Below are 13018 nucleotides of genomic sequence, written 5' to 3' on the forward strand. Positions count from 1 at the left end.
CTGCTGTTCTTCTTCAACATATATGTGTAATTGAAATTGCTCACTCCTACTTTGACCTGCCCTATTCCCTGAACACAAAACCAAGCTGTTGTGTTGACTATTGGTATTGGCATTGCTTTATCCTTCATAACAATACGTGTCTGAAAACATTTGAAATATTCAGTAGCATTGAACCCCTGGAAATCTGACATTTCATTTTAAAGCTATGTTGCATTTTTTCCAGCTCATGTACATTTATACAAGCTGTTGGATACAATGTATCAGGGGTCCCTTGCTCTCCTGGAGTAAACCCTTGATTAACACTTAGATATTCCAAGACAGTGTGATAATCAGCAGATGTCTTAGCCATAGTAGAGGAATGATAATGAATATATACCGTAGTAAACAATTCAAACCACCCCTCGCAGCATCCAAAATATGAAAATGGCATTGATATCAGAACATCACTTCTATGTGTAACTGAGGGCAGAATCCACATATCCAACGATTTGTAACATTAGACGTGCCATGGGCCTGATGCAGTATTTGCAAGAATACATTGTCGGCATATGTTATGCGATGTTCACCTTTGTGAGGGGCCATGGTAACAAACATGTGTGTGGGGGGGCAAACGTTGTACCAATCGGGAATGCACTGGGTGTTTATCCTTCAGGAACCATGCTACTCTAAGTACTGTTATCAAAAATACCACAACAATCACTACGAAAACTATTTTACTCTTTATGGACCAACTAGACCAGCTAGACTCATTCTGCTCTGAACGCAGGGCTGCAAATGGCTGTTCTTCCTGAGCAATGGGTCGGCTAAATAGGTACATTAAGAAATCAAGGGGCAAGAATGCAAGGGCAAAAGGGAAGTGTTCCCAGCGTCTGTCAGAGCCTCGCTGGCAGACTCCTATTGTTCATCAACGTTGGCGCTGTTGAGCACCGTCATTGGAGCTGTTCGATCCAAGTTCTTGAAGAAACCCCATGTCGTCCACGATACAACACTCCCCTCCAAGAAAGCACATTCCATTTATTCTGTCCAATGTCAGAACAGTGCACCAATTTCGCCTTTCTCTAAACTACAGTTGGTACCATCAACAAGGTACACCCTGTCGCAGTCCATTCTTACTAAGCTTACTTTATCTTTATTTATGTATTTATTTATAGGCTTGTATAGCGCTAGAGTCGACTCCCGAAGGAGTATCTCTGCGCTTAGTTCACCCAATAGGTATAAGGAACAGTGCTCTCAAGATCTTAAAAAAGAGGGAGAAGCTAAACCAAAAAGGTCTTTAACAGTTTCCTGAAGGTTAGATGATTGATGCATAGCCTGAGGGTAGCAGGCAGTGTGTTCCAGAGACTAGGACCCAAAAATGAGAGAGCTCTTCCGCCCAGTCTCGCCCTTCTAATAGAAGGAACCTGTGGCGCACTCTTCCTCCGTCTGGGGTGCAGATTGTACCTAAAAAGGAAAAAAGCGGGGCACCTGCGCCCACTATGTAGCGCCGATGCCGTCAAGGAACCACTGATCGTAAGGCAGAGGAAGAGGTACTTTCGACAATGCTGGCAGAGAATCCAGGTCTTTCAGACAGCGACTTTGACGGCGGTGCGGGCAGCAAGGAGCATTGGACTCGCCCCTTCCACCTCGGCTCCAAGGCCTTACTCTTCGGGAAATTTTGAGTCAAAACGAAATCCCAGGGCCAAATGTCGTGCCCAGGCCCTTCAGGCGCTGGCAGAAGTGTTTCATGTATCAGTTGGTAATTAGAACGCAGACTTTTAGTTAACTAATACAAATAATCTATCAATAGAGGATATTCAATCTTGGAGAATTTACGAGGTCGCAGGACGCCCCAAACATTTGGTGGGTGCCAGGGCCGGACTGGGAACCAGAACCGGCCCTGGCAAAGTGCTCGGCCGGCCCCCCTCCGGGAGGAGAGTGGAGGGGGGAGAGGTGCGACTGCGCTCTGTGACAGGGCCGGTTTTTGTTACAGGGCCGTTTTTGCAGCATAACGGCCCTGTAACAAAAATGGCCCCAGGGGCCCAAAACCGCCCCCCAACCATGCGGCCAACCGGGCGATTGCCCGGTGCCCTCAACGGCCAGTCCGGGCCTGGTGGGTGCCCAAAATGACCTCCTAAGGGGACAATCTTGTTCTAGAATGTGCGGTCATTCTTGTAGACAAGAGGGCTAATGGTAAAGCATCTGCCCATTGCAACCCTGTGCTCTCCTGAATCTTTGCCAATTTCAATTTGGGAGTACTGTTGTACTTCTCAACCAAACCTGCTGACTGGGGGTGATTTACAGCATGGAATTTCTGTTTGATATGTAGACCTGCACACACTTACTGGATGTCCTTCGCATTGAAGTGACCTCCGTTGTCACTCCAAACCAAACGGGGCATGCTGGAACGAGGAAAGAACTCCTTCAGGAGCGCTTTCGCAGTCGCCATCACTGTATTCTCTTTAGTGGGGTAAGTCCCAACCCATTTACTGAATGCACAGACAACCACTAACACATACTTCAGATTGTTGACTCAGTCCATTTCTATATAATCAAGCTGGAGGACCTCAAAAGGCAAAGTATGAGGTCCCCAATTACCCGGTGGTTTTGGGGTACCCTTTCCAGGTATCATACACACCATACAGTATTTAACTAAATGAGCAGCTGTCTTTGGGATATTGTCATTTTGCCAAACAGGGTCTAACAACTTACAGATACCTTTGGCACTTATATGAGCTGTCCCGTGCTCCATGATGACTATGGGAAGAACATATGCATCTGTTAACATCCATCTATGTTGCGCGCGACCAGATGGCCGAGGGGAAAGGCGCGACCAGATGGTCAGGCTCGAAGGATGCCAATCTACCTGCCCCGAACCTTCGTGGGAGGGCTCCCGCTTGCTCTTTGGAGAGCTCAGGGGCTCTGCTTCCCGGGGGCTCATCAGACCCCTTAGCTGGATCTCGGGCAAGGCGCAGCAAGGGGGGAAGGCCCCGACGGAACTCTGACCCGGGCCCGCAGGTACCTTGACATGCAGGTGAAGTGGGGCAGGTCTGCCCTGGCCCGATGGACCCCCGTGACGGGCACCCCGACCCTCGGCTGGCCACAGGAGGTGGGCTTACGCACCCCAGGGCCCACCGTAGCCCAGGCCCTGGAACTGGTCCCCGCTTCTGAACCCAGCCAGGCAATGCTATACTAATGAGAGCGTTTTTTGAGTCATACACAGGTAAGGAGTGTGATTTTAATTTTTTTTAAAAAGGTACTTTGACACAAACTAAGTGAATAATATACTGTGACAATTGAGAACTGAAAAAAGTTATTGAACATAATTTCAATATGGCTTCAACGAATATTTACAATTTGCAGCCTCCAGAAGCATTTTTAAAGGGTGCAGGAGTACCACAAATTAAATGGGAAGAATGGAAGGAGTACTTTTGTAACTACATATCTACATTTGATAAGGCAGACGAACTGCTACCACGAGAGGAAAAGAATAATTTATATTTTTACACTGTCTGGGGGCAGGCGGTAAACATCACTAAAAAGGTGTGAGAAGGAGGAGAGAGGAATGTTTTACTGAAGCCATGAAGGATTTAGATGGTTATTATAAACCAACTGTCTGTGTTGCGGTACACAGATATAAATTTTACAGAAGGAAACAAGGTAAGGAGGAGAGTATAGAGAACTATGTTTCAGCATTTAAGAACTTACTCTTGTGCAAATTTGAAAACATACACAATGATTTCATTAGGGATCAAATAGGAATGTGTGCGGCCAATTCCAACAAACAAGATGCACTATGGGCAAAAGGTGAGAAACCCCTTCAACAAGTAATTGATATTGTTAAGAAAGCAGAATTGACTAGCAAATGTGCTAAGGAAGTTATCAATTAGAATAAAAGTAAAACAGAAGAAGCAAGTGTGGTGGCAAAAATAATCAGAAACAAGAAGAAAGTTATAGCTTATAAGAGTAAAGACACTGAAGCACAAAGATCCAAAGGAGGGGTGAAAACTTTTGAGCAATTAAAATGTTACCGTAGCAATAAGCATTTGGCCAACGATTGGAAAAGTCCAGCTAGGAATAATAAATGTATACAATGTGGACGAGTGAGGCAATTTCAAAAAGCTTGTAAAAGGAAAATGAAAGTGAATGTAAAATATGTAGAGGATGAGGAGGAAGATGAGCAGAACTCCTCAGATGACTCTGAGTACAACTTGTGTGTACTGAATGTGACTAAGGAAACAAAAAGTGAGGAAAAAGAGAAATGCATAAAGAAGAAACCCATGTGCATGATGGAGATAGGAGGAGTAAATATTGAGATAGTTGCTGACTCTGGTTCACCCTGCACTATAATCAACTGTGATGTGTGGAGAGACAAATTCCAACAAACTTTAGGAATGCATATGGAAACACCAGATATTACACTTAAAACATTCACGGGTGAACCAATTTCGCTTACGGGTTTCAGGGAACTTACATTTATATTTAAGGAGAGAGATACTAGTAGCAAGTTGTACGTCGCTGCCACTGGTCCGTCCGTGCTTGGATGGAAAGACCAGGGTCAATTGGGTTTTACACTAAACCCCAACAGCTCAGAACCTGTACTAGTCATGCAGCAGGACATGATAAAGTGTAGTAACTTGGTTGACAAGTTCCCAAAAGTATTCAATGGCAAAATAGGAAATTTGAAGGGATTTCAACACAAAATTAAACTTAAAGATAACGCTGTTCCCTGCATACACAAGGTAAGACGCATTCTGTTAACACTCAGGGAGGATGTAAGAACAGAAATTAACAAACTGCTTGATGCAGACATCATTGAACCAACAGAATCTTCTGAATAGGTCACACATATGGTTGTCGCAAGGAAACGCAATGGCAAATTGAGGTTTTGTCTGGACTTGTGTGACCTCAATAAAAATATACTTATCTACCAATACCCACTTCCTAGAGTTCATTAGATGCTATACCTCACTAAAGACATGACAGTTTTCTCTACCATGACCTAGCCGCAGCTTACCACCAGGTACTTTTGCATCCTGAAAGCAGACACCTTACCACCTGTGTTTCACCATTTGGGTGTTACAGGTTTAAAAGAGTACCTTTCTGTTTGGCGTCGGCAGCGGCGTTATTCCAAAGACTTATGTAGGAAATTTTTAAAGGGGTCAAAAAGTTGCTCAAGATCAGAATGACCATGACAATACACTGTTACAGGTATTAAAAATCTTGGAAAAACGTGGAATGACCGCAGAGTACAAGAAATGCAGATTCAGTAACAAAACGGTCACCTACCTGGGTCATGAAATAACACGAGGGAATAAAACCCAAGAAAGAACTACTCAAAGCTATTAAAGATGATCCAGTTCCACAGAAAAAGGAGGACCATTGAGCATTTTTAGAACTTGTAGAGTACTACTCCAAATTTGTAAGGAACTTTCGGCAAAAACTTATAACATAAGAACACTCTTAAAGTCTAAAAACAAGTTAGAGTGGTCACAATGTTGCGAAGAAAGTTTTAAGGGCCTTAAAAACGAAATATGTGATTCTCCACCCCTGCAAGGGTTTGATACTAATCTGAATTGTGTGTTTACCATGGATACCAGCGGTAAGGGTATAGGAGCAGTCCTCACACAAATTGAAAGCACTGGTAAAGAGGTCACCATCGCATTTGCATCTAGCTCATTAACTCCCACTGAGTAAAGATACTCTGTTATTGAGCGAGAAGCTTTGGCTTGTGTGTGGGGGCTGGAACACTTCCGCCAGTACATTTGGGGAAAAAGGGTCATATTACGTTGTGACCACAAACCACTGACAAAAGTATTCACAGTAAAGGGATTATACAACGCGTCACCAAGATTGGCATGTTTATCGATAAGACTTTTGGATTACAATTATGACGTACTATACTTGCCAGGAGCCAAAAATGTGGTCTCAGATTTCCCTAGCAGACTACCCTTACAAAACATGGAGAGAGGAGTAAAGGAAGAAGAACTCTGCATGGCAAGCATCAATGAGGAGTTCCCAAACATACAGAAAGAGGATTGGCAAAATGAGTTCCTGAAAGATGGAACATTACAAGAAGTTCATAAACTCACTGTAGAATGATGGCCTAGAAAGAAATGTCTAAAAAGTGAGTTAAGACCTTTCTGGGAACTGAGAAATGAATTGTCCCTGTAAGACAACCTCATCTTAAGACAAGGAAATGTGATACCACCGGTTACATTAAGAGAGAGAATAGTCAACATTTGCCATGAGGGACACTTAGGCATTACCAAAACGAAACATAGAATTAAGAGTTGGCATTGGTGGCCAGGTTGTGATATTGAAATAGAAAGAGTGGTAAGGAGATGCGCACAATGTGAGTATTCTGATGAAACTCAGATAACTCTCAGACCCCCACTACAGCCGTTGAACTGCCCCAACATGCCATGGGAGAGAATGGGTATTGATATAATGGGACTTTTAAGATTTGTGGAGGAATTAGTGCACATGCTGGTCTTGGTAGACCACTTCTCTAAGTGGCCCGAAATAAAAGTTTGCAGGAAGGTTGATGCACTTAACCTAGTCACATTCATGGACAAGATATTCACTGCGGGCAATGGTGCTGTGGAAAGATTTATTAGGGTAATAAAAGGCACCATTCATTAGCGAACAATAATGGTAAACGTTGGAGGAAGGAAGTAAACAAAACAATTTGGGCGTACAGGATAACACCAAGGGGGAAAACACAAGTCAGCCCTTTCGAAATCATGAGAGGCAGGGACAATATAGGATGGCTCAAGACAGCTAGGAAAACAGAATTGTTGGTGGAAATGGTCAGAAAAAGAATCCAAGATGCACAAAAAGTGTGCAAAGAGAAATTTGGCAGTAAACATAACTGCAAACAAATCAACATCAAAGAAGGAGATAGAGTGAGGGTCAAAAGGAGTGGACACATTGTAAAAGGACAGAATAGGTTTACAGCGCCGTTAATAGTAGAAAAAGTATTTTGTAACTCTGCACTCCTCAGCGATGGGATGGTGTGGTATGCCTCAGCGATTTCTGTTTGTTCCAGATCCGATGCAGGCAACAGTGAACACATTATCAACCAAGGCATCACAAAACGTAAGCTCAGGAACGAAGGGGATTATGTGGGTGGTTATGACAACTATGGATGGTTGTGCCATGTGGCATCAGAATCCGACGGAGAAGGAGATAGCACACCTATGCTATCTTGCAGTAATGGAACCAGTGACGGTCATGATCTTGAACTCGTTAAGTCTGTTAGTGAATACAGAGACCTTAGCAGTGGAACCTCAGAGGTATCACCTTCCGTTTGTAGCATTACCATATCTGAGGAAGAACAGGATGCGTTGGAACCTATGGATGAGAAGAGATATCTTATCCCAAGAGAGACAGGTAGCCCCCAGGTTCAGGAGGTAGCCATACGTCAGAACCTGAACTTATTTCAGAAAGAGACACTATGGAAGAAGCAGGCAGCACCAGTAGATTTGGTCGCAGCTTGGTTAAACCAAGCAAATATAAAGACTTTGTTTGCGATTAGTTAACCTTCCTTTTTAACTGTGCATTTTCAAGTTGTAAGGTTCCCTCTTTAGGGTTCCTCAAGGAAAGGAGATGTGTTGTGTTCCTTTGTATAATTATCTTCCTTTCCCTCTTATTTGCATCCTTCCCTCTTCCTCGCGCGATCCTTCCCTTGCGCGAGGCTGTTATATCCTCAGCTGGAATGTTGACAGCAGAGACGTTCCACAGTGACAGTTCACTATGACAGTTACAGCTGACAGTTATTTGAGTTCCTGCCTGCGACTTACACGGAGCACTCCTGTCTATGGTGTGTTGTCTTCTTAACTTAAATAAATACCTTTTCAACTAAGCTGGTTCCAGACCTCTACTTTACATCCCACCTTATACCCAATAAATGGTCAGAGATGTTCTGTGTGCTGGAGTAAATCCCATTGCAGGATGGGAAGAGGAGTGTAACACATCAAGATTTGGTGAGGGTGTAAGTTAAGGGATTTTCTCAGGAGGAAAAATGTTTCCCCCTCAGGAGAAAGCTCCATTCCTTAATGCAACCTTCTCCGCTACTAGGAAAGGAGAACTCAGAGGGGTATTACAAGACTTTTTAAAGAGTCACCTGAAAGCCCTGGTAGTATGCCTGGAAACCTGCTCCTGGTGCAGCTTTTCAGGAGTACTACCAGGGACGTAAGTGACTAGGAAGCAAACGCTCACCTGGAAGCTTAAATCGCCTCCTGTACTTTTATTTGTTCACGATTGGACTTTGCGTAGGGGCGAACGCATATCCCAGTGGTCACCTGCACCCTCAGTGTCAACACACAGGTTCTATTACGCTGTCTGAGATTTGCTACTGTTTCTCCTTGTGCCTTGGCTCATGATTTTCGGCTCATGACATGTGGCCCATGATTTGTGGCTTCGGATTTGTGGCTCATGATATGTGGCTCATGATGCCGTGCACTTTGCTTCTTTTCCCTTACTTTTGACGTTTGTGGTCATCGGCTCCTTTTCTGGATACAGAGGGGCATATTAACAAGAACATGACATAGCGTGGTGCGGTGTTGCAAGCCGTATTGCTGTGCCGCACTGCGTCATTAGGAAAGTGCAGGGCTGTGACGTATTTACAGCAATACAAAGCATCCCTGTACTTTCCCCAGAGCAGGTGCACGATCGGCTGTCTAGCGCTAAACCAGGCACCCTTGCACAATAGTGCAAGGGTGACTATGTTGCAGGGAATATTGCTTTGTGCAGGAGGGTACACCTTCCTGCACATAAACAAACATTGATGGCATTTTCTTCTCTCTATGTGTGCACAACGAAGAGAAATACAGGTATTTCTCCTTGTTGTGCCACTTTAGCACTTCCTCTGGGGAGGCATTAGAATCGGATGCATTCCCAGGTTTATGATACGATGTGAATCTGGGAATGAGACAGATTCCATGGGTGTTGTGTGGAAACAAAGCAAACACATGAGGCATGTTCCTATGAGGCAGAGGGTAAAGACTGATGTGCATACAGATGTGTCTGAACTGGGGTGGCGAAGTGAGCTAAAGAACGATGATGGATTCAACCCAGATCTGTGACTGGGGATGAGTGTCTCAAAGGTTTCAGCGATCCGTCCATCATCTCCTTGTTTTGGGGTGGCAAAGTGAGCTAAAGAACGATGATGGATTAAACCCAGATCTGTGACTGGGGGTGAGTATCTGAAAAGTTTCAGCGCTCCGTTCATCATCTCCTTGTGTTTGCTTTGTTGTGTGGGGACACCCACAGCAACACCCATGGAACACCCCTTTTACGCAGAGTAATGTGTGAAAGGGGGCCATATTAACAGGGCCTTGAAAAGGAATGCAGAATGGCTTTGCATGGCCTTCTAAATATGGGCCAGCACACTGCGCAACCGGAGCATAAAAAAATATGACTCTCCGGTGGCGCAAGGGGCTTGTAAACATGCTCCAGAGTTCTAGTACTTTCTTGCACATCCTTCCCAGCTCCCTCATAATCTGCAGCCGCAGCTGGAATGTGCTGCACCGTTCAATGACCTCCCCCTCACCTCTTCTTCGGGGTTACACAGAGTGCACGTGCTCGCTAGCTCCCTCAGGCGTGCGTAGAATGAGTTGATGGATTCCCCCCGCCTCTTGTTGCGCCCGGTACAGCACGGATCGCTCATAGCGAACTGCGTGCTTAGCTCTGCCACAGACGCTGCAAAGTCATCATCGGCTGGTGTCAGGGGACGAGGGGACTTCTTGAATGTGCGGCGCCATTTATCACACGCATAATGGAACAGCATGAAGCGCTAAATCCCTTTGTAGCCATGAGGTGGTTCATCAGGCGACAATCCTTCGTCCCCACCGTGGCCTGTAGGGACAGCCAGGATGGGGGCTGGGCACAGAGTGCCTTCAGGCCTCTGGCAGCCATATCACCTGCATTATTCACATTCTCAGACCCTTTCACTGGGAGAATCTATCACTGGAGCAGCAGATGAGGTCACACGCGGACCCAAGCGAATGAGCTGCTGTCTGCACCCAAAAGAATTCTATCTTACCCAACAAGGTCCATGGGGTCCCACTTCTCATACCTGTGATATGGTCCATGTCACGTATGCTGTGCCACGGCATGTTCACCAGCCTCGCCTCCAGTTTTTGGATGGGTGAGCTGAGTGCTTTATGTGGTGGTCTGCACTGTTTTTTATGGAGCACGAACCAAGTTGGAGAGCAATGGATCGCTGATGGTTGCATGCAGGGCACAACTCCTAGAAAACAAAGTGGGGGGACTAACCGAATTAATCAGTATAATCAGTATGCAAGAGGCATCACAGCGCGTGACATCGTGGCGCGTGACATCACAGGAAGTGGCATCACAAGAAGGGACATCAGATTTTAAGCCCTCACGTACATGTTTGGCAGGGCTATCATGAGTACATTTGAGCAGATTTCGAGTATACTTGCAAACCATCCTGATTTAGGCAGAAGGTTCACACTTTCGTAAGCTTCACATAAACCAACGTTGCCTTTTGTCAGCGTAAAGCTTCCTCTATCCATCGTGCTTTAAAAGAAAAAATTGGGATTTTTAAATTATTACAACGCCTCCTCAGGGGTAGTATGCGCTATATAAATGCTATTTATTTTGTGCAAATGCTGGAAAAGATCAACACATCTGCTGTTCTTACAGTGCATGCGTATCTTCTAAACAGAGCCTGAACAACGTGAAAAGCTGCCTCCCCTAAGTATGTGTGAAGTACTACCAAGGTGTGAGCCATTGTTCCCCTCTGCTGCATTTGCTTCTAGGTGTGAGACTCCTGATTGCTGCCAGCCAGGAGACTCCAACAAAGGGAGGTCTGATGGCCCCTCAAAGTGGGCCTTTCTTATGGGCCCATCAGGAGTCAGAAAAGAGACAGCCCCATCCCTTCTCCGCCTGCACATTGTTGTGGATCGAAAGTAGATAACGTGCAGGCACTACTGAAAGTGTCCCGGTGTTTGGAAATTACACCGGGAAGAATTCAGCTTATTTTTCAGTGGGGCCCAAATTCTTGGCAGGGTACACAGCATCCACCCGCTTGTACCCCGGACTCGTGCCCTGGTTGCTTGATGCAAGAATGTGTTAATCAAGAAGGGATGTACACATTTTGAGAATTATATTATGTTTCATATATTTACAAATCTTATGCAGCTGGAAATTACACTGGAAAAAAATGTCATTCTACTCTAATCAAATCAATCAAGCAGGGGAAAGTTAAAAAGCTATTTTTAATATCGTGCAAACCTATATTAAACCCAAAATACTTGATCAAGAAATCATACCATCACAGGATGTGTGCAATAAAATCGCTGCATGTTTTGAGAACAAAATCACTGACTTCAGGAAAAATCTCACTGAGCCCATTCCTCTTGCCAATCAGCCTACACCCTCAGGGTACAGGAGATTTCTCTTGTTTTCAAGAAATCAGCATGGAACAATCGAGACAAGCCCTTCTCAGCTGTAAATCTGGCTCACCACCCTTTGATCCCTGTCCCCCTGGAGTACTAGGGAGCTATAAAACAAATAATTACCTCATCATTTCAATCCTCCACTGTACCAGATAATTGAAAGATTGCGGGTTTAAAAACCCTCCCAAAAAAATAAAATCGCAGACCCTTCCACCCTTTCTAATCTCAGACCAATCTCACTGTTACCATGGCTGAGTAAACTAGTGGTGATATTGAACAACAAACAACTAAATGTTTTCCTGAGGGGTAACATTCTACATCCTAAACATTCTGGTTTTAGACCTGGCCATTCAACCGAGTTAGTGCTGCTTCACACTACAGAGATGCTAAAGCTGGCCCTAGATCAGGGCAAGGATGCAGTACTGATTCTGTTGGACCGATCGGCTGCGTTTGACACGGCCTCCCACATCGTTCTGCTAGGTAGACTTGCGACCAGCGACGTTACCAATAAGGTGCTTGCCTGGTTTTCTTCTTTTTTAGAAGACAGACGCAACATAGATACTCTCGGACACCACAAGTCTGCAAAAAAACAGCTACTATTGGGGGTGCCACAAGGATCTTCCTTAAGCCCAACGCTCTTTAATCTTTATATGACCCCATTGCTTGTCCTGATAGTTCATTTGAAGCCGGAGGCATTACATATGCAGAAGACGCACAGAACATCCTTATCCTTGACAAAAACTCCACCATAGCAGAAGAAAAATTCTATCACTGCTTAACGGCATTCATGAGCTGGATGAAGCTAAACCATCTGAAATGTAACAGCCAAACCAACTGAAATCATGCTGTTTGGGAAAGTCAATCTCTTCACGCCCAGTCAATGGTGGCCTGAAAACACAGTTCCACCTCCAAATACTGCAGACACAGCACGGAACCTAGGGATTCAGTTTGATCCCACTTTATCTTTCCACAGCCAAGCACTGGCTGTAGCAGGCATGTGCTTTCATACCATAAAAATCTTGAGGAAGTTTCTGGACCTACTTCCTATGAATGCAAGGAAAACAGTTGCAGGTGCACTTGTTCTTTCATTTTTGGACTACTGTAACAGCCTGTATGCAGGAGTAAATAAGGCTGTTTTAAAAAAGTTACAGGTAGTCCAGAACGCAGCAGCCAGGTTGGTGCTTAGTCTACCCAGAGGACTGCATTGGTTACCAATTCACAAAAGAATCCTGTTTAAAGTTTTAACTATCACCTAGAAAGCAATTAAAAGCATCACTGCCGACATATCGCAGGTCCAGAATACGCCCCTATACCACACAACGCCTTTTGCGAACATCTTCAGGTAACTACTTAGCAGTCCCTAACTACAGTCTAAAAACAAAAGGAGGCAAAACCATAGCTGTTCTAGGAACAAGAGCTTGGAACATTCTGCCACTCCAACTGAGACTAGCTCAATCAGAACGCCTTTTCAGGAAGCTATTGAAAATATGGATGTTTTCTGCTCCCAATAATATTGCGTTCCCTCTCATTTGACACTATTTTTTATTGTTATTCCCCATAGATAACCTCTACTATTTGCTGCCACCATCTCGATCACTCTCTGCTGGCGCCAA

Source organism: Lissotriton vulgaris, chromosome 7 (assembly GCF_964263255.1).
Source record: "Lissotriton vulgaris chromosome 7, aLisVul1.2, whole genome shotgun sequence".
NCBI classification, from domain to species: domain Eukaryota; kingdom Metazoa; phylum Chordata; class Amphibia; order Caudata; family Salamandridae; genus Lissotriton; species Lissotriton vulgaris.